The sequence below is a fragment of the Cibotium barometz genome, chromosome 13 (assembly GCF_041138505.1).
Source record: "Cibotium barometz isolate CiBa-2024 chromosome 13, ASM4113850v1, whole genome shotgun sequence".
NCBI classification, from domain to species: domain Eukaryota; kingdom Viridiplantae; phylum Streptophyta; class Polypodiopsida; order Cyatheales; family Cibotiaceae; genus Cibotium; species Cibotium barometz.
The window spans coordinates 41,752,414-41,777,727 of NC_141058.1; the positions used below are offsets into that span (position 1 = coordinate 41,752,414).

At 46.8% G+C, this 25,314-nt stretch overlaps 1 protein-coding gene across 6 annotated transcripts in view; it reads right to left on the bottom strand.

The window, feature by feature from the left end:
- LOC147632694 (AP-1 complex subunit gamma-1-like) overlaps positions 1–25,314 on the bottom strand; it is a 143,939-nt gene that overhangs the window by 89,791 nt on the left and 28,834 nt on the right. The gene's annotated exons all lie outside the window — the stretch shown is intronic.

The window sequence follows — 25,314 nt, forward strand, 5'->3', positions numbered from 1 at the left end:
CAATCTTGCTCCAAGCAGCTCTCATCAGCGAGCCCAGAAAAATCACTGAGATTCACTTTCTAGGGCTTAGCTACTCTCGAGTGGCATTTGAGACACCCATAGCGGCAGATCGAGTGATGCAGCAGAATATGCAGCGCTCAAGCGGCATTCTTTGCTAGATGGCACAATGGCTGCAACCCTGAATCCAACCCCCTCGCAGGTGTTTCCGGCTTCCCAGGTGAAGTCTGCTTCCCCGGCCTCCAGAAGGGGTATCACCTTCTTCTCTCGATTGGACAGGTTTGGGAGTCCCGCGCCAAACAAGCCACCTCGGTGGTTGCTAGGACAGCAGGGATCCCTTCTATTAGAGTTAGCACTGCCTCGCTGGAGGATCTTCCGCAGCTTATTGCACTCCCCTGCCTACAGGAGGGCATCTAGTCTTTCCTCATATATGTGGTGTCTTTTGCTCCTCTGGCAACATCCTTTATGTCTTTCTTTGATCGATGTCCTTGTTCTTGATGGTACATGTTCTTCATAGCCTGTAACATGGGTTAGATATGATAAATGCATACTCACCTTCTGCAAAAACTAGACACAAGCTAGTCAACAAACAAGTATGCATCATTCGCGTCTACTGGGTATTCCAGGTCCTGGCCAGGTAGTTTGGAGCCCAATAGACTATCACATGCCATAAATCCAAGCATTGTCCATGCATCAAAAACAGCACACAAAGTCAAAGGAATTCAGACATACATCAGTATGCAATGCACAAGTAATGATCCTCCTGTTCATGGATTGTCCTGTCTGGTTTCATCGAAACTGTGCTGAGCCGTCTGGTCACTAGGACCGCTCAGACTTTTCCTTAAGGCCATCTAGTCACTAGGACCACCCAAGAGTTCATCAATAGTCATCTGGCCCATCTAGTCGCATTGACCGCCCGACTATGAAATCCAATTCAGTCATCTCGGCCATCTGGCGCAATGACCGGCTGACTACGAAATCCAATACAATAATCTGGGCCATTTGGTCGCAATGACCGGCCGACTGCGAAATCCAATATAGTCATCTGGGCCATTTGGTTGCAATGACCGCCCGACTGCGAAATCCAATACAATCATCTGGGCCATCTAGTCGCAATGACCGCTCGACTGCGAAGTCCAATATATCTGGCATTGTTGCTGTCCAATGGGTCTTCTAGCATCATTGCCTCCCATATACAAATCTCGTTTTGGCATCATTGCCTTCCATATACAAATCTCATTGTGGCATCGTTGCCGTCCATATACAAATCTTGCTCCTTGGGCTTTCTTGCATCGTTGCCACCCAAACTAGAGCATGCCCAAATAACCATTATAAGCGGAATAATGATCAATTCCAGTTCAATATATATATATATATATACAATGAAGAGGGCTAAGAGATACAATCCCTCCCTCTTAAATCTTTCTTGATAACAAGAAGTGACAAAAATATGTTCCAATGCACTGTCATATGTCATAATCATGGCCTTCATGTTACAAAACTGCTCCAATGCAATCTTCTTTTGACAAACTTCCTGGCAGGATGTCAATCTGATGATAATCTGGTGTCTTTAGCTTCTTGATCTGGCAAGTTGGGACAATTTGCAGCCAAGTGTCCCTTCTTTCCACATTGGAAACACTTCTCTTCTTTGGTATATTCTTCAAGTTGCTTGAGGGATAATTTTCTTCGAAAGAGTGGGGGTTTGTCCTCACTCCTATTGTTCTTCTCTTGTGACTCGATTCTTGATGGGGATCGATCTCTAAATTTCTTCCTTTGAGATGGATCCCGATTGTCGTTCTTTGTCTTGCCGTCCATCCAAGGCATGTACAAGGCCTTGGCTTGCAAGGCTTTGTCTTGGGCTTCTTCCAAGGTTTTAGGTCCCATCATATAGACTACTTGATAAAGCTTTGGTTGCAATCCATTGACAAACTTTCGCATTTCCATCAATGGTGGGATAGGAGTATATGAGGTAAACTTCAATGAGATGGCTGAAAAGTTATTAAGATATGTTGCCACACTTTCTCCCGTCTTTTGCTTTACTTCATCCCATTCCTTCTGTACATCTGCCTCGAAGGTTGTGGGAAGGAACTTCTTCTTGAACATGATTTTGAAATCAGCCCATGAGGTAGGCTCGGGCCCTTCTTGGACCACTTTTAGCCACCAATTCAAGGCGGCATCTTTCAAGTGCATACGGACCATGCAAAATTTGGACTTTTCGGAGAAGTCCTCTCCTCCAAAGGCGGCATCAAACTGTTTGATGAAGGATAGAGCTTTCTGAATGTCCCGCTTTCCATAAAAGGTATCAAACTTTAAGCTTTTCTCTCCCAACTTGAAGTCTGCTTTGCCGGTTGAAGGCTCCTTTACCTTCTTCTCTTTTGCTAAGCCAGAAGAGGCTACATCTGATAGAGCGAGTCTAGGGGTAGCTCCTCTCTGTCCTCCATGAGTGATAGATCGGGTGGCTTTGGGTTCTTCTCTAAAGGCAACCCCTTTACCTCGTAGGTAAGCTTTGGCGGCTTCCAAACCTTCGGCTTCGGTGGTCTGGTCTTTGATAAAATTTTCGAACATTTGAGCTCTTCTGTAGTCTTGTTCCTTCTTGGCTCTCCAAGCTAGGAACTCTTCATCTTGAAGATACTTTTTGAACTTTGAAAATCTCGATATTCAACTGATGTCATGATTGCAGTCTCATGAGAGATGGATTGACGACCTTGGTTCTCTTCCATAAGTTTTGTATTGGCTTCGTAGTTGTTCCCTTGTTGAGGCCCTTGGTCTCCCTCAACTCTCGACATGGTTTTGTCACCCCATAAAAAAATTCTTCAAGAGAAATCCTGCTCTGATACCACTATAAGCCCAAACGGAGCGTGCAGTGACAGATTAAACCACGTGTACAAGAGATAGAGAGAGAGAGAAGGGGGAGAGAGAAATGGGAAATAGGGGTTTCACATAGTACACCACGCTAAGCGGGGAACAGGCCTCGCCCCCTCTTCAAGAATTTATTTCAGGAACAATCCACGGGCTTTTCCAAGCCAGAGGACCAATACAACAAATGAATACAATATCAAACAAAGTGCCGATGTCGAGGTCGGGTCGAGTCGATGTCGAGACACAAGATAACTGATGCCCCGAGCTCACCACCAGGATGACCCACAAAAGTCTTACACCGGGCTAGTACCGAAATCCAATGAATCAAACTCATGTCCCCAAATATCCACAAAGCTCTCTATATTCAGTCCAGACAAAATCAATCCCGAGTGGCTTACACCAAGGTGGTAAATATGTAGCTCCACAAGCCAACCCCTCCTTAGGAGTTAAAGAAAATTGGCAGCGATGGTGCTCCTAGGTGATGTTGGTCCTGATGGCTGGCGCTGACACCAATAGCTTCTTGGAGGCAATAGACAGTATTGGCGGCGCACAGAGACAGCGGTTCTGAGGAGGTGCAGCAGTGCTAGCGCACAGAGAAGGGGCGGTGCAGAGCTGTAGCGAAGGCGACGTGTTCCACAGAGGGACGCTACTCCAATGCAGGTGGCGGCGCAGCACGGCGGAGGTGAAATAGGGCAGAAGCTGCGCATGCAAAGGCAGCACAGGTGGGTGCTACAAGCAAAGGCAGTGCAGGTGGGCGTTGCAGGTAGAGGCGGTGTAGGTGCTGTAGGGCAGAAGCAGCGCACAGGGCGAGATAGGCAGGCGGAGCAGCTGGCAGGGGGCAGAACAGGCGGTGCTTCTTCTCTGGTCGGCGCAAGCGCACAGTGAGAAGCAACACAACAAGGTGGCGCTGCTGTAGAGCAACGGTGGTGGGCGCTGCAAAAGAGGTGGAGGAGATGGGTGGTTTGATGAAGTAGAGAGGAAAGATGATGTTGATGCCTCTCAACAAGGTTCTCTTGATCTCCTCCGGGGTATTAGCTCCAAGAACTTCTCTATGCTCTTCCATGAAGATACAATCTTCTTCTATAGTAGATGGGAGGTCCCTGCTTTTATTTTGCCTTGCTTTTATCTTTTGGCTTTTGTTTTATTTTCTTGCTTTTGCTTTGCCTCTCTTCTTTTGTTTTATTAAATATTAATAATAGTCAAAGTTCTTGATTTGTTTTTACAATTTTCAGGGCCTTGCTTTTTGGCCCTGGAGCAGCTTTTTGAAAAAGCGGCTTTTAGCTTTTTGATCCAGTTCGATGTCCTCTTTCCAACGGTGCCCTCAGCTTTTTGGGCAACAAAGTTTGACTTTTGCTTTTTCTTGCTTTTTGACCAAGACGGGTGCTTTTTTCAAAGCCAGCATTAGGAACCCTGTTTCCATGTGTCCATCATCTTGTCCATGTGTCTCGGCATGAGTTCTATCATATGGAGAACCAAATAGTTACATGTCGTGCATCCGGAGCATAGATCAACCAGCACAAGTCGTGTGGATTTTGGGTTGGCTCATCGCCCGCCCCGACTTGGCATCCAGTTGAGGCTTTTCAGTGGTTCCCAAGGGGCACTCCAGTTCGTTATCTTGGATGCCAAGTTGGCATTGATATCTCCCTTGAGGAGCAGCTAGCCCCTCTTCTTTTGAGCATTCGGAAGAAGCTGCTATACTAGAGTTCTGCAACCCTTTCTTTAGCTGGCCAGGTTGTGGTGGCGAACCAAGTTCTTCTCACCACCATGTGATACATCACCTCCTCTTGGTCTTTCTCCTGGGCTTGTATTGGTCAGGTTCAGTGTTTGATCCGCAACTTTCTGTGGGTTGGCAATGATAGGAGGTCGGCCTGGGCCAAGGTGGCCTGGAGAGTGATCATTGGCCTGGGCATCATCAACCCCTCCATTCAAAGCCATGCCCTTTTGGGTAAGTTGATTGTTAGAGGTCTTCTTCCGGGTGGTGAGCCTTGGAAGGACTTCCTCCTGGCTAGGATCTCCGCCCACACCCCAATCCTAGGAGGCCCTTGGCCTCATAGCGATCATCTCAAGCCGTCCCTTCAGCAGTTAGCTCCAGTAGCCTCCGAGGAGCGTCTCCAATAGCCTGTGATCTGAAACCCACGGTCTGTCTGCCTAGCAGTCACATGCTCGGGGCTCGACCACACGTATCATGGGGAGCTTTGAGCACAGGCTTTGATAGGTCACTAGGAGATTGGCTTACATTCAGACAGCTTCCCCTAGAGGCACAGGAGAGGGACCTTACTAGGATTCAGGGCAGAGATAGACCTAGCCTCGAGATCAACTCCTCCATCTCTCCAGCGTGGCTTGCCCCAATGCCGGATCCTCCCCCCCACAGTGGTTGGGAGTGTTCACCAGGCACGATATACCCCTGGCAGTTCATGGCACAGCTGAGAGCTCCGCCTTACTCACCTTCTCTATTGGACCCAATGGCAAACTGGAGAGAACAGAGACCCCCTTGGAGGATTTCCGGGGATGCACCTTGCAGAGGGTGAGGGTGATTCGTTTTCATGCACACGAGTGGCACATCGACCCTCCACCGGCCAAAGTGGCCAAAGCGAGACTTTGGCTCTTATGCATTTGGGAGGGCCGGCCTCTCACGCGTCTCTAGTGGGACCCAGGAGAGTGGACATGGAATGATCCAGAGGATAGTGAGGAGACGTCTGGCACCCCCCTTTTTTTGCATACATTGCATAATTGGGCCATAGGATTCAAATGCTAGAGGTTGAGGGCACTCTAGCACAGCGCCAACAGGACACTGGCAATCCCATGGCCTCCCACTGCAATCTCTCTCAGATTTCTGGAAGCGGCTGTGGGATAGTTTTCGGCCACAAAAGATCACTCTCTTCATGTGGTGGCTAGCACATAGGAGCTTGGCAATTGGCACTTAGTTGGCCATTGGGGGTGTCCGAGGTGTGGCCATCCCGAGGAGTCTCAACGTCATTGTCTTTGGGATTGCCTCAAGGCTCAACAGGTTTGGCAGCGGATTCTACGCATTTTTACCATGGATTAGGCCTTTGTCCGCATTGTTACATGGGGCATAGTCACTCGGGCCAATGAGGCCACGGTCGTTATGCCATATGAGGAGGGTGGGGGACTAGCCCTTCACGTATAAGCCCGTGCCCACAAAGCATGCGTGTCCCATACCACGCACACCTAGCCATCAGGTTGTCACTGGAATTGCCCACGAGTTGGGCTAACCACTAGCTGGGACCCTTGGGATGCCCCAATCCCAAGGTAGAGCTCTTTGCAAGGCTCTTACACAAATGAGCCACAATACTAACTATATAGCCACTATAACCAATTCACACTGCCATAAGAAGTGTCCGGTCGGCCTCCTCTAACACTAGCCACATTATGTCCACACAAAACACGGGATATTACATTCCCCCCCTCCTAACGAGAGAGAGACTAGGAGACAAAATCTAGATACTGGCATTAAAGTGAAGCAACATTCTCCCAAGAGTTTCTGCATCAGCATCATCCTTCCATTTAATCAACCACTCAAAAACTGTTATGTTTCTAAGGATTAGTTCCTAACTTTCAACAACCGCATCCAACTCATGGGAAATATAAACATATAGATCCTCAAGTCTCGCAAGCTCCTAGTCAGAAACCAAGCTCCCACACTTAGCATGCGAGCAGACACTGTCTAGAAGACGTAACTTGTACGCAACCTCATTAATATTTATTCAAGGCCATATAAGGTCCCGAATATCTCGGAGATAACTTAAAGACTTTTCCAGTCTTCATTATCTGAGAATCTTTTGGAATCCTCAAGTAGACCCATTGGCCTTAGGCCTTATTCTAGGACTCTAGGTGTTCAGTTCTAATTAGTATAAAAGTGTGCCCTGTCTTGCGCACATTTACTGCTCTCTCTTGCAAAACTGCAACATCTCTTGTTGTTGTTTCAAGAAGTCAACCATGTAGCAAGGTCAAATGGTTGTTGCATGGAGTTGGCATTTGGATTATTATTTGGTCCATTCACATGTGAAAGCAGGACAAGGGTGTGTGAGTTATCCCATATGACTTTGGGGTCGTAAAAGGGCTGGGTGTCATGAAATGTATAAAAGGGAAGTCCTCTCGTTTGCATGAATCAATATCATTTTCCTTTGTTTATTATTGTACGGGTACACTAGTCATCTACAGGTAGACTAGTTTTTGGCGATCTTGCGTGGGAAGGGGGGATTCCATCTCCACCCTTCCCCCATCTCCGTTGTGTTCTCCTTTTAGGGTTTGTTTTAGGGCTTTGCCAAAGTGTTCTTTGGTTTCTAGGGTTTTGTCATCAATGATGGGTTGCTGTGGGTGTTGGTAGACGGGTGCTTGCGTCTCCTACCCTCGCCTCTTCCATACATCTGAACAACTGTGGCTCCGGATTCTGCAAGATGGCTACGGTACTACTTCACTAGGGTTTTGTTCCCAATGTGGAGGGGCGCCTGAGACTAATGGCTACCTTGTTGCTGTTCGGTGTTTGCTGGTAGTGTGTAACGGGCTGCTTCCACCCGGCTGACCCTCGCCTCTATACTTCTACTCACCTTCTCCACGCTTCTCTACACATCCCACTCTTCTTGCCTTGCCTACCCTCGCCACACCTCTACTCACTTCACCTACCTATGACCCCCAAACCTCCCCCCCCCCCCTCCTCCTCCTATTCCATGTGCTCACACCTCTGGCTCACCCCCTCCATCTCCTGTGGTCATTGCCCCATCCCTCGTCTATTTCGTCAATGATGCCCTCCACTTCGCAGCTAGTGAATCTCCTCAAGGTCTAGCAGAGACAAGCACCTGCCTATATGACGCCAACTCCACGATCTTGCAAGCCCTAGGTGGGATAGGGGTGCAGGTGAGCCTCACCATTCCCAACACACAATTGTTACAGCATCAAGGAGTCCAACGCCTTGGGGAAGAATAAAGCAGAAGCCTACCTGCCCAAAGCCAGCATACCTGGCAACATCATGGGCACTAAGGTGTTCACAAGCGTGCAAATGCCGCCCTCATACTGCCCCCTGCCATGAAGTATCTCTACTCGGTAGGTTAGGAGCCAAAGGGGCAGAGGGTTAGACCCGCCCTTGGTGCATTAGGGAGAAGATGACTTGGTAACATGAGTACTCAAGTCTGACTCCACCCTTCTCATGAGTATATGAGAAGGGTGGAGTCAGACTTGGTAACATGAGTATATGAGAAGATGACTTGGTAACATGAGTACTCAAGTCTGACTCCACCCTTCTCATGAGTATATGATTGATAATGGTTATCTTTGTAATTGGGTTAGTGAATACCAAGGTGGACATACACATGTGAGAGTTATGTATTTGTTTTTAGTTTCTTCACCGGGACGGTGAAGTCTTATCACCCAGGATATCCGTAGCAGGGTCAAATGATCATTGCATGGAGTTGGCATTATTATTTCGTCTGTTCACATGTGAAAGCAAGACAAGGGTGTGTGAGTTATGCCATATGCCTTTGGGATTGTAAAAGGGCCATGGTGCCATGAAATGTATAAAAGGGGAGTCTCCTCTCATTTGAATGAATCAATATCATTTTCCTTTGTTTATTATCGTACGGGCACACTAGTCATCTACAAACCATTGCACCTATGCGGACTTTCTCTAAGCCAATCATCCATGGGGCTCTAGGCTGATAGCCATACATCAGCATAAAACGGCTCAACTTAGTAGCATAATGGTCTATTGTAAGCAAACTCTACTAACGAAAAATAATCCTCCTGACCAGGCTGTCTCATAGAGACATATGCACGCATCTTGTCCTCCATGGTCTGATTCACATGCTCTATCCGTCCATCACACTCCGATGATCAGATGAACTCATTCTGAGCTTAGTGTCCAATTTCTTAAACACCTCACGCCAGAAATGTCCAATGAGATTAGGATCTCGACACTGACAATATCAGTTGAGCAATAAAGACTAATTCTCAATGAACAATGCACGCATCTTGTCCTCCATGGTTTGATTCACACAACCATTGAGGAGGAGAAGATGAGGCATGCCCGCCACCTCAACATTCGAGTCACAAGTATAGCCGAGACACCCGACTCCACTCCATGGTTTGATTCACACCACCATTGAGGAGGAGAAGATGAGGCATGCCCGCCACCTCAACATTCGAGTCACAAGTATAGCCGAGACACCCGACTCCACTCCCGAGAAAGATGGACAGCTTCTATGCATGAAGCTCGGCTACAAGGAAGAGCACCCTCTCCCCTTCACCAAAGCATGGAGAGCCGGGAAAGACTCAACACGCAAGCGAGCCCTCATCCTACAGTTTGCAAGAGAGACGGAGAGGGTCACCTTTATGAGGAAGAGGGTCATACTACGGGGTTTAGAGGGAGCTCCTATTTTCTTGGATGATGATCTCACGAGGATGCAGCTTGAGCATAGGAGAACTTGCATGCCACGAGTCTTACACGCGAGGAGAGAAGGCAAGAAGGCCTTCTATCGAGATGGTCGGGTCATCATTGATGGCCGGCCCATGGATTAGCGGTTTGGGGCCTATGGGACACAGACCAGGCCACTGACAGAGATACACATGGCAGTATGGAACTGTAATGGTTCACTATGGGTGCAGCTTGGACGACTGGAGCATGTTATGGTGGGGAGAGACATCATACTTCTGACAGAGACACATCAGAGCCCAGAGAGAGGGCTACCTCGAGTAGAGGGATTCCAGTGGGAGTCAGCATACAGGAGGACCACACGCCAGGGTACCTCGAGAGGGTCAGAGGGAGTAGCAGTCCTATTTAGACGGGAGCTACAGGGAGATTGAGAGTGGTAGCACAGGATCCAGAGGCCAGATACATGTGGATCAGCTTACAGCTCTCACAGGACAGGGTTATATACATAGCTCTATGTTACTTTTCTCCATCAAGATCCTCCTATGTCATTACAGAGGACATGCCACAGGAGGAGGAGATAGGAGCCTCGCCATACACTTGTCTGTCAGAGGAGATTATATATTATTCTACACTAGGGGAAGTATTTCTTACGAGCGACTTCAATGCCCACACACAGAGCAGACAGTGTGAGGTGTATGACTATGATGACATGTAGATCCTCCACCCTGTGGATCCAGAGGAGATAGGGGCTAGTCGGGCATCAGAGGACACTGGACCAGACAAAGGACATTATGGGGACCACTTACTAGAGTTGGGAGCCAGGCATCATCTCGTTATTTATAACGGGATGCTACACTGGCCGGGATCAGGAGGGCTGACATGCTTCCCACATGGGGGTCATACACGGACCGGAGACACGGTGGTAGACTACATTATGGGGTCTTTGGAGGCATCACAGCTTGTCACCTCATTCTCCATTCCACCTCGTCCTATTGGGGCAGATCATACATACTTGGCATTTTCACTAGCCGGATCACCAGTATCACCAGCCCCCCACATACCGACGCCACACACTACCATCTACTTCACACATGACATGGCAGACATATACACTGGCAAAGTAGAGGATGGGCTCTTACTCATGGATCCCCTGGCATCTATGGATACCATTACAGCCCAGCTGGCATCACTCCTACACACGGCTGCATTACAGAGCTTCCCACATCGTGTACACTCAGGAGAGCCTACGAGACCTGGGACTATGCCCCATAACAGATGGTATGATGACGAGTGTAGAGCCCTATACTCACGGCTCCGCATACAGAGAGCCTTGAGAGCCATCACAGAGCAGGAGTCGAGGAGAGAGATGAGGAGACTTACTCGCCACAAAAGGCGGGCCTTCGCAGAGATACATGAGCTAGAGATCTTTCATTTCTTCATGAGTAGAGATAGCCCTGTCTCATGGCGGCACTTCAGAGAGCCCCGGACCCCGACACCTATTGCAGACCCACAGACATGGCACACATATGCAGAGGATCTATACCATGCCCCACAGCAGCCACCTATACCTCAGCCACAGGAGCCTCGACCTACCACAGCTAGCTTCTTTACCCACTCGATGGTACAGGAAGCTATCCGCCGCCTACAGCATGGACGGGCCGCCGACCATATGGGTGTGCAGGGTGAGCATCTCATATATGCAGTAGATTCTTTAGCTCCTTTTCTTGCACACCTGTTTAACAGGGCACTAGAAGAGGGTTGGCCTGCGGAGTGGACGATACACACCATTGTGCCGATTCACAAAACAGGAGATATGCTCGATCCGAGCAACTACAGGACGGTTATGGTTGGCCACGTGCTGGCCAAACTCTATGGTGTAGTGCTGGAGCAAGAGCTTAGCTTATATGCTGAGCGAGCAGGTTTACGCTCATCAGGGCAGGCAGGCTTCAGGCATGGTTAGTTAGTACGAAAGGTACGGTACGGTACGATAAAATACGGTACTAATTGGTACCTTAAAATTTTTTGAGGTACAGTACGATATTAGTACGTTTTTTAAAAAAAATACTTCCTAAACTTAAAAATTGTAGACAAGAAGTTACAAAATAGTAGAACCATGAACATAATGTCATCATGCCATTAGAGTACAAAATTGCTACAAAAGGATAGGCCAAAAACTCATGGCATGGGCGACCGCCAACATGCGTACATACATGATACTACATACTACAATACATCATCGATGGGCTAGGAGGAGATAGATGCCCAATGCCTAGAGAGCTATAACATATCAAAAGTCTACATCATCACCAACATCTGCATGATCATCAACATGATCACTACTAGAGTGTCCATCAAGAGAGTTCTCTGAAGAGGACTCTTCGAAGGTGGACCAGACACTCTGGGGATCATTCTCGCTAAGTAGGTTGCCATCATCATCAAACAAGGGCTCTCTAGGCCGTGGGGCATCATCATGAGGGGGCAATGGAATATCATCATGAAGGCGGGGATTGGAGCTCGAGGATCCCCGCCTCACATATGTGCAAAGGCCACCCTTTGCCAATGTCGAAGGCGGAGGCCTATGAACTCCAACTGCTCGGCCCCGTCCATGCTGACTCCTGGTGCTGCGAGTATCTGCTGCCACAAGCTTACTATAGAGCTCCATGAAGATTGCCTCCTCCTCCTCATGTTGATTGACACTTGCAAAGTTTTCACTCGTCAACGTGAAAGTGTCAACATTGACCTACACATTAAGGCACAAAAGTTAGAGTCTGAACAGTGTACACAAAACTTAAAAGTTATGAGTCATGACAAGTTAGAGTCTAGACTTGTCACTTACCTGCTTGGGACTACCCATACTAAGAATGCCCTGCATCATGCGCAAGTTAGTGCGGCAGTAGACCAACCGCTCCAACTGTCGTGTGCTCAGTCGATTGCGTATTCTCGTGTGTATGAGAGAATAGGAACTCCAGTTCCTCTCACATGCACCCGTAGAACAATCCTCGGCTAGGACCCTTAAGGCTATGGGTTGGAGATGCTCTAGTCCATACCCAAAATTGTCCCACCAAAAAAGGGGCTTCACAAGTGACTCCCTCCTCCAGTAAGTGGGAGACCAAAAGGAGGTTTGACCTCTCTGATCAACAAAGCAGCCCAACTCCTCTAGAAAGGCATTGTGCTCATCAACTGGCACAGCTCGAAGCATATATGCATCCCGATCTTGTCGAAGCTCCCTATCGGTGCAAACTACTGGAGACTTGTAGGCTGGATGTACCAATGCTGCAAACCCGTGGATTGGTTTGTGCATCCACCTCCATCTCTTTTGTGCAATCTCCATGATTTGTGCAATCTCCATGATTTGTGCTCGCTCGTCAAATGTAATGTCTGTGCAAGCCTCCAACTCCACAAGGGCAGCTCTAAAGAAGTGGACAAGAAGGCCCATGGTGGACCCCTTGCAATCTGTCATCCGCAAGAGCCTATAGAATGGAGTCATAGCAATGACAATTGCTCGGACTCTAGTCCAAAATCTCTCCTCTAGGCAAAAGCGTTGCATGGCTTTGGCCTCTTCAGTGATGCTCCTGACAAACAGCTCCCTATAGGCTGCAAAGGGCGATGAATGGCTCTCTAGAGACTAGAAGACTGAAATTGCTCCACAAAAAAAAAAAAAAAAATAAATAAATAAATAAATAAATAAAATCGGACGGTATCGTACGAATCCGTATGGTACCGTACGGTACGGCAGGTACATACGGTTTCAGCCGTACGACGTACGGAATCAATTATGGCTTCAGGAGAGCTTTCTCTACCACTGACCATGTATTCACTTTGAGATGTATGATTGATCAGGCTAGAGTGAGGAAGAGAGAGCTCTATTGCTGCTTTGTGGATTTCCGCAAGGCATTTGACACAGTACCACGAGAGAGGCTCTTTCAGCGCCTGCAGTCTCTTGGCATACCAGCAGATATGACATGGGGCATCTATGCATTATATGAGCAGGTTTTTGGGCGAGTCAGATGTCCAGGAGGTATGTCCGAGACTATTGCTAGCACCATTGGTGTGAAGCAAAGATGCCCACTTTCCCCCACGCTATTTGGGTTATACATTGATGAGGTGGCTGACTTCATTACACGGGGAGGCGGAGATGGAGTTGATTTAGCAGGTACCTCAGTACATATTATGCTCTATGCTGATGATATTGTATTAGTGTCTGAGACTTGAGTCTCCAGGTGGTCTACAGCAGCATCTACATGCACTCGATGATTTCTGCACACAGAGGGGTCTACTGTGAACCTTGGGAAAACCAAGGTTATGGTCTTTCATACATCGAGACAGGGCAGGAGTCAGCTGACATTCACTCTCGCAGGATGCCAGGTGGAGGTGGTGACATCATACGTGTACCTAGGGGTTACCTTCTCTGCAGCAACCACACGCTTCACCATGGGTTCAGCAGCCAGAGCTAGATTGACACGGGGATATGCAGCATTGGCTATGCTAGAGAGACAGTGCCACCAGGTGCATTTTCCGAAGCCTCGGACGAAGGGGTGGCTATTTGACACATTAGTCACACCGGCATTGATGTATGGAGCAGCGGTATGGGCGCCAGGCCTTGCTACCCATTGGTGGACACAGATAGAGAGACCACAGGCCCTCATGATGGCACGCATGATACGCAGCAAACCGTCAATACCTCATGACATTATCCGAGCAGAGTTTGCTGCGCCTCCTATGATGGTAGAGGCCATATTTCAGACTATATGCCTGCTAGACAGATTCAGAGAGATGCCACAGGACAGATTGTCATACAGAGCTTTTGAGGCATCTAGACAGCTGGCTGAGGCAGGAGACAGAGGATCATGGTATGCACAGGTCACACATTGGTTCTCACAGCATGGCCTAGACATGGCTCATCTACCACCATTCCAGTATGACAGGGATGCACCACATATCCGTCTCTCTCATAGTGAGAGGAACAGAGTATTGAGGGAGGATCTATGGCAGCTCTATACACGAGAGACATGGATATCGCCTACACAGCCTCTTCCACCGAAGATGCTGTACTACAGAGATCACTTCATGAGTATCACTGATGATGGATTTATAGAGAGGCCTAGATACATGGAGGGCTTTTTACCACACGGCTCCCGAGTGGCTATTGGTCAGCTCAGAGTCTCATCACACCGATTGGAGATTGAGACTGGCAGCAGCACGGATCCCCCGAGAGGAGAGGGTATGCAGATTGTGCAGAGAGGAGGTGGCGAGTGAGGAGCATTATGTATGCAGATGCAAAGCATATACAGCCATCAGAGAGAGATATCCCATTTTATTCAGAGAGCCACATTCCCTACGCCAGATCTTTGAGGCAGCAGACCAGCGCATACTGGGGAGATACATTCTAGACATACAGCGCCACAGAGAGACATTATTACAGGCTCAGACAGCTCCAGAGGGGGGGCGACAAACACAGATTACTACATTTTTTCAGAGATCCATCCCCCTCCTAGCCCCTACACGGTAGGGAATTACTCTCCAGAGAGCAGAGATACTTAGAGCCCGCAGGAGACAGAGGACACCTCGCTTTCGGACACCACGCCTATACCAAAGAGAGATGACAGAGATCAGAGCTCAGTTTCACAGAGAGGGTGCGGAGCGACTGGCTCGCTTCAGAGCACACCCAGGCATGTTCTTCAAGGAGCTGTGGACACCCCCTTCACTAATGTATACCATTTTATGCCCCCAGTATGGTACAGGATGGAGCTAGCTAGGTTGCATATCATGATTGTATACTCCATGCATATAGCTCTGCATTCTCCTAGTAGTAGAGCTCCATCCCCTGCACACCCAGATTCAGCTTTTTTTTGTTCAGTACTTTTTCATTTTGTTGGGATGACAGAGGATACCCCATACAGGTACTCCGATTTGTCTCATAGGCCGAGTTCAGTCTTTTGGAAGACGTTAATAAAATCTTTCTTTCTTTCTTTCTTTCTATCCGTCCATCACACTCCGATGATCAGATGAACTCATTCTGAGCTTAGTGTCCAATTTCTTAAACACCTCACGCTAGAAATGTCCAATGAGATTAGGATCTCGACACTGACAATATCAGTTGAGCAATAAAGACTAATTCTCAATGAACAAATGCGCAAGTTGCACAACTGAGATTTTCTCTTTAGTAGGAAAAATTCTTGCCATCTTAGTGAGTCAATCAACGATCACCCAAATAGCATTATTTTTCCTCAACTTCATGGTAATCCAACCACAAAATCTATAGAAACTCTCTCCCATTTCTGTTTTCAAGTATTTCTAAAGGCATCAGCAAACCACCACGCCTCAAGTGCTCAGCTTTATTGACTTGGCATTGATGGCATTCTCGAACTTTTTGTTCAACATCAACTTTCATCTTTGACCAAAAGAAATCATACCTAAGCACACCTAGATGCCTAGCAAAAGGCGTGTCATGACACTCAAATAAGATGCGTCTCCTCGCACCATCAACATCGGGTACACAGACCTTTCTCTTTTGGAAGAGCGAACCATTCCAAATAGAATACTCTCTCAAACTAACAGAAGATGGGGCCATCCCATCTTGGACAATATCCCAAATCCTACTAAAGAATCCATCACGGGGATACAAGCCCTTAAGAGAGTCAAACAAATTAGTATGTATCTCAGTAAATGAAAGTTGATTCACGTGGCCAATTCTACTCAAATCATCTTTATTTGTAGACCCTTTCCGATAACGGATCTCAAAATTAAACTCTTGCATAACCTCAGACGAACGAGCTTTTTTCCCCCTCAACTCTCAAAAGTTGCAAGCAGTATTTTAGAGATGAGTTATCTACATGCACAACAAAAGTCGAGCCATACAAATAATGTCTCCACTTTTTCAAAGCATGAAATCACATCATAAAGCTCTTTCTCATGTGTAGGCCACTTATATTGTGGGTCAAACACCAATGAGGTGATAGCCCAAGTGGTGAAGGTGTTTGCCTAGGACCAAGAGCCCACAAGGTGCTTCCTCAGCCGCATGACCTACAGGTGGATAAAAAGCGCCTATGGTGGTGAAAAACGGTAACTACGGGAGGATCTTGGGCCTAAGGCTAGTCGGAAAAAAAAATGTGGGCCAGACAGCTTTTTACTCTCAAAAGCAACTGGCCTGCCATCGTTGAACAATGCTACTCCAATGGCATAATCATTCGCATCCATCTCAACCACAAATGGTTTAATCGAATCCACAATCTAGAGCATAGAGGTTGTCGTAGCCTCATGTTTCGATTTCTTGAAACACCTATCCAACTCCACAGTCCACTCTACAGGCTTGTACTTATTGTACTTGCCTTTCTTCCCTCTTCGGAAAGATTCGAAAGAGGCAATACAATCTTTGCATAATTCCAAATAAATGTCTCGAAGAAGAACACAAATCCAAGAAAGGATTTGACCTGAGTGATGGTCTTCACGATTAGCCATTCATAGACCTTCCTGATCTTCTCATAATCAATCCCGACACCATTGCTAGTAATAAACTGTTTTAGTTACGTCAGCTCTTGCTTAAAGAAATCACATTTTCTTTCTTTGGCAAACAAGACTTCTCTTCTGAGAATATATATATATATATATACACCTAGATATCTAAAATACAATTCTCAGATGCCGAGCATGTTCCTCAAGGATCCTACTGTACACAACGATGTCGTCTAAAAAGACAGTCACAAACTTTCCTAGATATGAATGAAATAAATCATTCATCATCATGCCCCATCCGGAGGTACTCTTGCAATTTCCTCCTCCTCAAACTGGCTTAACCTGTAAGGTTGCCTAAACATTGGCTCTGCCCTAGGTAACACCTCTAACATATGGTCCCCTTCTCAGAGGTTGACCATGAGGCAATTCCTTTGGAAACACATCTGAAAAATTTGACATAACCTCTCAAAAGTGTTTGCCTTCAAGTGTATTAACACTCCAAAGGTCAATACCCTTCGAGCTTGCAAACTAACTTGCTGATCTCTCACTACCAACCTCTCAAGAAGAACATCCCTTCGTTTTAGAGCTAAACTCAAAGCCCTAACAATTGATGCACGACTAGCATCAACTTCACGTTAAGGAAAACAACTAGCATAGAAAGAACCCTTAGAATCTAGAAACGCTTTAAACTTATATTCTTAAGTGAACATGTGCATAAATTATCATTACATTGCACTTCCATTTTAAGAACATAATAAAGTGCATCGCATTTATTATTGAGAAGCAATTCTTTCGTTTCCACAACAAAACACACATAACTATCATCATTAACTACATTTGATACATTGATACTAGAAGAATTGTTGTTCATTGGACTAGATAGATCACCCAACAAAGTAAACTTCTTCTCATTACGTTCAAAATTGATTACATGATGTACATAGTCAATATTAAGAATGGGGCTCTTGTGGAAAAACCATTCTTTGCCCAATATACATCAACACTATCAAGGCACAAAAGCAAAAAGAAAGGTCTTCTTCATAGCCTTGGATCTTCCGTCTGACTTGAGAAACCTTCTTTTGCCAACATTGCACAATGCCTTGAGCCAGTTTGACCAAGTAGCAATGGTCACTCGACACCACTAGTACATGTAATCTCTCGACAAGAGAAGCATCAATAAAGTTGTGAGTGCTACGAACATGCTAAAGCATATGATAATGCATTAGGTGTTTAGGAGGCTAAGGTTGAATATTCAACCTCTATTTCAAGCATGGAGGAGAACTCAAGTGGTTCTAGAAAGGCCTTACACTTGTCATAAATAAGGTACAACAAGTAGACATGTGTACTAAGCATCCATTCAACATCTTAGGGGCTCTCGCATACATATTGATCAGATCGATGCAGCTATACCGCATGAGTGGCTCTCTGAGACCTTTCATGGAGATCCACACTCACATTTGATAGCCTGGAAGCCCGTCCATTACAGTGCAACACCGCACTCGACACTGTTGAGATATCGAGCTCGTCTAGTGAGGCGGTGGCCACTGATGACCCGCCTGGGGAATAGGCCCCACACTTACACCACTGGCATGGTTGGTGAGATCATGGGAGATATGCGGCCAGTGGGATGACAGGCTGTGTGACAGCCATTCTAGAGACTGGCATAGTTATAGCGCCAGCTCATTAAGTCGGGTTCACACTATAGAGAACCCGTGTATATATTGGTTGAGTACCTTTCATATTATGTGTACTCTTATTCTTGTATATGGTGTGTTGAGTGTTGAGTAGAGGAGAAGAAGATTTTCAGCCTCTCACCTTGTGTGTTCTCTATTAGGGTTTTGTGAGTGTGTGTGTGTGCTTGCAAGAGCTCAAGCTCTCTTCCCCCCTGCATCTTTTCATGGTATCAGAGCCTGGTTCGTGCTAAGGGCTGAGCTGCAAGCAAGAGAACCACAGGAAGCGGTACGAGGGTAAGAGCTTCAACTACTCTTCCCTATTGTGTTGGTGACTACACCCTTGTCGGGAGCTCTACGGGAGGCACCGGCTAACGGTCTCTGATTGAGGAGCTTTCTTCGCGGGAGTAAAGCTACAGGGCAACTATACAGTTCTATCGGACTAAGATTTTCGGGCCGAAAACGCGTTTCGGACGCGTCTGAACCTCCGTTTTTCAAAAAGCAGGCGATTTCGAGCACTGCGGGTAAGTCATCGATTCTCTGCAGAACTCTGTTTTAAGAACTACAGGAAGACAGATTGACTGTGCAGACACTGTGGGTGCTGCAAAGAGGTCTACAGTTGCCATTGGGTGTATGTATGCACATTGAAGTCACTGGTTGTGACATTTGAGAGTACTACAGTACCGCTGTGCAGAAAATACAGCAGTTTGTGCAGAAAAACCAGAGTGCAGTTTCTGGTAAAATTGTGTGTTTGGCAAGATGTCTAATGATGGCATAACTCAGATTGTGGCTGAGAAGCTGGATAAGAATAACTTCCATGCTTGGAGGTTCAGGTTGACGAATTTCTTGATGGGAAAAGGCTATTGGGACTACATAGAAGGTGAGCATGAAGAGGCACCGGAGATACCGGATATAAATCCGACTGCTGCAGATGTGAAAGAGTTTAAAGACTGGAACCAAGGAGCCAGGAAGGTTATGTATTGGCTCTCCATTAGTATACAAGACACCATGATTGGGCACATTCAGGATGCCAAGTCCCCCAAGGAGGCGTGGGACACCTTGGTAAAGCTCTATGAAACAAATACCAAGGCACGTAAGATACAGTTGAAGAATGAACTTCATACTGTAGAGAAAAAGAGCATGTCTGTGAATGACTATGCGCTGAAGATAAAGGGTATTGTGGAATCCCTTGCATCTATTGGTGTGTCAGTAGATGATGATGATAAGGTGGAGGTCTGTCTACGTGGTCTTGGGCCACAATACAAGGCGTTCAAGACGTCCATTCAGACTCGGGAAAACATTCCCAACTTTACAGATTTGGTGTCTATGCTGATTATCGAAGAGAAGAGCTTGGGTGAAGACCAACAGTCTTCACAAAGCAAAAACAGTTCAGAGCAATAGGCCTTCTACACGAGTTCAGGAAGAGGACGAGGTAGAGGAGGCCGTGGACGCGGTCAAGGAGGTGGCCGAACTGGTAATCAGAATTATGGCCAGCAGCAGCAGCAACAACAACAGTCCCAGAATCAACAACAACAACAACACGCAGGTGGAAGAGGCAAATTCAGAGGCAGGGGGAGTCAAAGAGGCCGTGGAAATTGGCAAAGGCAATATAATGATGCACGTGAATGCTATTATTGTGGTAAGCCTGGACATGTGCAGGTAGAATGTTATAAGAAGCAGGCTGACTTGCAAAATGGAAAAGTGCAGCAAAACAACTATGCATCCTCCTCAAGCAGAAATAATGAGGATAATGAAAGGTTGTTTGTTATGCAGCATGTCGTGAATGCCATGTCTGAAAATGTTGATGCAGCACAAAAAGATAATGTATGGTATGTGGATTCAGGCGCTTCGAACCACATGACAAGTCATGGGGAGTGATTCAAGGAGATGAAAAACCCGGAAAGACCAGGTTTTGTGGAAACAGGAGATGACACTGCTCATCCAATTGCCCATGTTGGAGATGTGCCATTGTCTATGCCGGATGGCAAAGTGAAGTACCTTACAGATGTACTTCATGTACCAAACATAACAAAGAATCTGGTTTCAGTTGGCCAGATGATTGGGTAGGGTTTGCAGGTTCGGTTTAACCTTGATGGGTGTTATGTTGAAGATTTTAAAGACAAGTGCAGGTTGGTTGCAAAAGGCAACAGAGTGGGCAGAATGTTTACATTGAATGTAGACATGCCTGAAATGAGTGCTGCGATGTTTGCAAATGGTTCAGGAGTTGTTGCAGACACAGACATATGGCATAAAAGAATTGGACATGTAAATGTGCAGAGATTGAAGTCTACGCAGACAAAAGGAATTGTGACAGGGCTGCCAAAATTTAAAGTGGAAGGTATGCAGAAAATATGTGAAGCATGCCAATTTGGGAAGCAAACAAAGCATGTGTTTCCACGTAACAGATATGTGAGCAGAAATGCACTAGATGTTGTGCATTCAGATGTATGGGGTCCTACGAAGACCATATCTATGGGAGGCTGCAGGTATTATGTGACTTTCATTGATGACCACACAAGGAAAGTGTGGGTATATTTCATGAAAGAGAAGAGTGAGGTGTTCACTCACTTTCAGAATTTCAGAGTTTTGATTGAAAAGCAAACAGGGAAATATGTCAAGTGCCTAAGGTCAGATGGAGGGGGAGAGAACTTCTCCAATGAGTTCTCTGAATTTTTGAAGAAGAATGGTATTCGGAGACAGTTTACATGCAGATACACTCCGCAGCAAAATGGAGTTGCTGAGCGGAAAAACAGGCACATTGCTGAGATTGCGCGAGCATTGAGATGATGGAAGAGAAGAATATGCCGCATTGCTATTGGGCTGAGGCTGTTTCTACAGCAGTATACAACATGAACAGGACTCCAACTGCAGCCATACATGATGTAACTCCAAAGGAGAGGTTTACTGGCAGAAAACCAGATTTGTCTCATCTGAAAGTCTTTGGATGCATTGCATATGTGCATGTGCCAGATGAGCTGAGAACTAAGCTGGATCCGAAAGCTGAAAAATGTGTGTTCATTGGATATTCCCTTGAGCAAAAGGGATACAGGTGTTATAACCCTGCTACACGTGAATTGAGGGTAAGCAGGGATGTTGTTTTTGATGAGATGAGCAGCTGGTATGCTGCTGAAAAAGAAGTTGTTGGGGCTGATGTGAGTGGAAGTGTGGTTGCACAGAATGTAGGTCAGCAATCACAGTCTTTGAGTGGACCAGGAGAGTCCTCATCTAGTGGGTCTGTTGATAGACCATGGAGTGGCAGGCTGCGTCATAATACCAGCCCTGCAAATGTGATTAGTACATCACGTAAAGGAAAAGAGAAAGTGGTTGAGCCCCTTGGTATGCCTGACATTTCTGCAGGGCATTCTCATGTTGATGGAGAGTCTAGTGGCTCAGATATGAGCCTTGATGAGGAGCTTGGGATCCCAGTTATGAGAACACCTGGTGTAAAGAAGGCTATGGAAGCCATGAATGAAAAGCTGCGAAGATCAGGGAGAGTGAAGAACCCTGTGCAGAGCTTTACATATGATGGTTATGTGGCACATCACTATGCATATATGGCAAAGGTTGTGCAGGTTGTAGAGCCCACATGCATTGATGAGGCTGTTGGAAATGTGTGTTGGGAGAAAGCTATGGATGAGGAGATGGATGCACTATATGGAAATGAGACTTGGGATTTAGTGCAATTGCCTAAAGGCAAGAAAGCCATTGGATGCAAGTGGGTGTACAAAGTTAAACATAACAGTGATGGAAGCATAAACAGGTACAAGGCTAGATTGGTAGCCAAAGGATATGCGCAGACATATGGGATTGATTATGAGGAAACTTTCAGCCCAGTTGCCAAGATGGCAACGGTGAGAGTTGTGATAGCAGTGGCTGCATCAAAGCAATGGTCTTTACATCAGATGGATGTAAAGAATGCATTCTTGCATGGGGATTTGCAAGAAGAGGTGTATATGTTGCAGCCACCTGATATGAGGATGTGGGTCACCCCGAGCATGTTTGCAGGTTGAAGAAAGCCTTGTATGGCTTAAAGCAAGCACCAAGAGCATGGTCTGACAAGATTTCTGAATATCTTGTCACTATTGGCTTTCATGTAGCCAATGCAGATTTCTCATTGTATGTGAGACATGGTGATAGAGGGGTTGTGCTTGTTGTCATCTATGTAGATGACTTGATCATTACGGGGGACCATGATGCAGAGATCTTTGATGTAAAGATCTTGCTTAGACAGAAGTTTGAGATGAAGGATCTGGGGGAGCTCAGATATTTCTTGGGCATTGAGGTGATTAGGTCACCACATGGTATTGGATTACTGCAGAGACAGTATGGCTTGGACATGTTGTCCAAGTATGGTATGACAGGCTGTAAGCCTATTTCTGTGCCATTGGATCAGAATGGCAAGTTGAGTGCAGATTCAGGAGAGATCTTGGAGGATCCTACTATGTACAGGAGCATAGTAGGAAGTTTGATCTACATGACGATCACCAGACCAGATTTGAGCTATGCTGTTGGGTTGGTGAGTCAGTTTATGCAGGTTCCACGGAAACCACATTTGGATGCAGTGAGACGCATACTGAGGTATGTGAAGTCTACTTTGCATTGTGGACTACTCTATGAGACTGGGACAGAGATATGTGTACATGGGTACACAGATGCTGATTGGGCTGGTAGTATCTCAGACAGAAGATCTACCAGTGGCTTCATGTTTTCTTTGGGGAGTGCTGCTGTGACTTGGAGCAGCAAGAAGCAGCCTACGGTTGCTCTATCGAGTACAGAGGCCGAGTACAGAGGAGCTGCTATGGCAGCATGTGAGGTAGCTTGGTTGAGAAAGCTACTTGCAGATTTGGGTCTATCAGTGGATAGACAAGTTGTCATTTTCTGTGACAACATTAGTAGTATACAGTTGGCCAGGAACCCAGTCTTTCATGCTCGTACGAAGCACATAGAGGTCCACTACCACTTCATTAGAGAGAAAGTCTTAGCAGGAGACCTTGACCTTGTTTATGTCAGCACAGAGGATCAGGTAGCTGACATCTTCACCAAAGCATTGGATACAGAGAAGCTCCGCAGATTTAGGGCTTCGCTTGGTGTCACATGAGATGGAGTTGAGCTCGAGGGGGAGTGTTGAGATATCGAGCTCGTCTAGTGAGGCGGTGGCCACTGATGACCCACCTCGGGGATAGGCCCCACACTTACACCACTGGCATGGTTGGTGATATCATGGGAGATATGCGGCCAGTGGGATGACAGGCTGTGTGACAGCCATTCTAGAGACTGGTGTCAGGTGTTTTTCTGAGTGTTCTTTTTGGCTTGTGTACATACGTGTGCATGGTGTGAATGAGAACTTGGCCGTGGAATGCCTTGCCTGGTGTACAGGGTGGATGCATTTCATTTTGAGGCTCTTGCACGCTTGTCCGGAACGTGGTCAGCTTGGGGTGAGATCAACTGCTTGGTAGCCTGAATTTGTGTGCGCGTCCAAGTGAGAGTGGACATTGGAAGGTTGCATTTGAATGTGTGTGAAAGCATCGGGGCAATTAAAGATTGCATTTGAAGAGGTGCATGAGCAATTAACGATCATGGGGCCAAGGTCATAAGATAATTGGTGTGAATTGGTATGGAAGGGCGGCCATCCATTAGGAGAGGAAGAAAATAAAAATATAATAATGATTAATATGGCCAATAAAGTAGTAGCCACATGGCCACTTGTGTGGATGCCAACGTAGCCGCCAGCTAAAAGTCCAGAAGCATTGAGAATTGTGGAAGTCGGCGCAGCGTGCAGAATACAAGTGATAAGGATCGCCGTGTTGTTCAGGGGGGGTCACTCTGAAGAAAGCCGCCGCAGTGCTGCTGGTGGAGACGCCGACGTGTGAGAAGCTGCTCAAGGTGCTGCACTTGCAGGTTGGGCTGGCGTGAGACAGGTTTAAGGGTGGCCGCCCTGGGGTACGAGAACTGGCGAGCACTGAGGGCCATGTTGGGTAGCTGCTGGGCGAGAGGGAAAGGCCCATGGAAGTGGTGGTGAAAGGCGCCGATGAGCTGGGCAACGTGCTTAAGTTGCAGGTGCTGGCGACTGGAGTTGCCAACGTGAAGAGCTGGCTGGCGCAGAGTAAAGGGGCTCTTGGGCGTGTGCAGCCATACACAGTGGACGAGCTGCACGAGGCTCTGTGGCGCAGCTATAAGATATAAGCGAAGGGAAGTAGTGAAGGCGGCTCTGGGTCGTGTGTGGGCGGGCGTGAAAGGAGAAGCGCAAGGAGAGAAGCTGCTCGTGCAGTCATGAAGGCACTAGACAGAGTCGGCGTAGCTGTAGCCGCAGCCAGGTTGGCGTGGACATGTAGGTAAGGGTTGACAGAGACGGCGGGTCAAGAGGAGGCCGCCTAGGTGAAGCTGGCGAAAGGAGAAGAAAAGTGCTGGTGTTCTTCCAGATTGATTGGTTCATAGGCAAAGGGTCTTGTAATCTCATGCTTGGTAAGTGTTTGCATTTTGTTTGCAGGTAATCACAAATACTGACTCTAGTAAAGTTCCAGGCAGTGCAATACTTTATGAATGTGTTCAAACAATAATGCATGTTGAAGCTACTCAAGGACTTCGTGTACTTGCTATCAACGTTCTTGGTCGCTTCCTTTCGAATCGTGATAACAACATAAGGTGAACACTTGTTCTGTATGGTTCAAAGATGATACGCACATTTTGCTGATACTAGCTCTCAAAATAAACAAGTACATAGTCTTGCCTGTCTACTCTCACAGGACAGATGATAGTGTCTGGAATAAACTCCGATTAACACATCTCATCAATCTCCATCATATCAGGATAGTGTCAAACACACAGTCTCCCTTGTCATCCTGGTTCAGCATGGCTAGTACTTGTTGTGGTACACCTGTCCTGGAGAAAGGACCCATCCATGTGGTGTGATACTCATCATGGAATGTGCTAGTAAGCCACTCATGAGGGGTA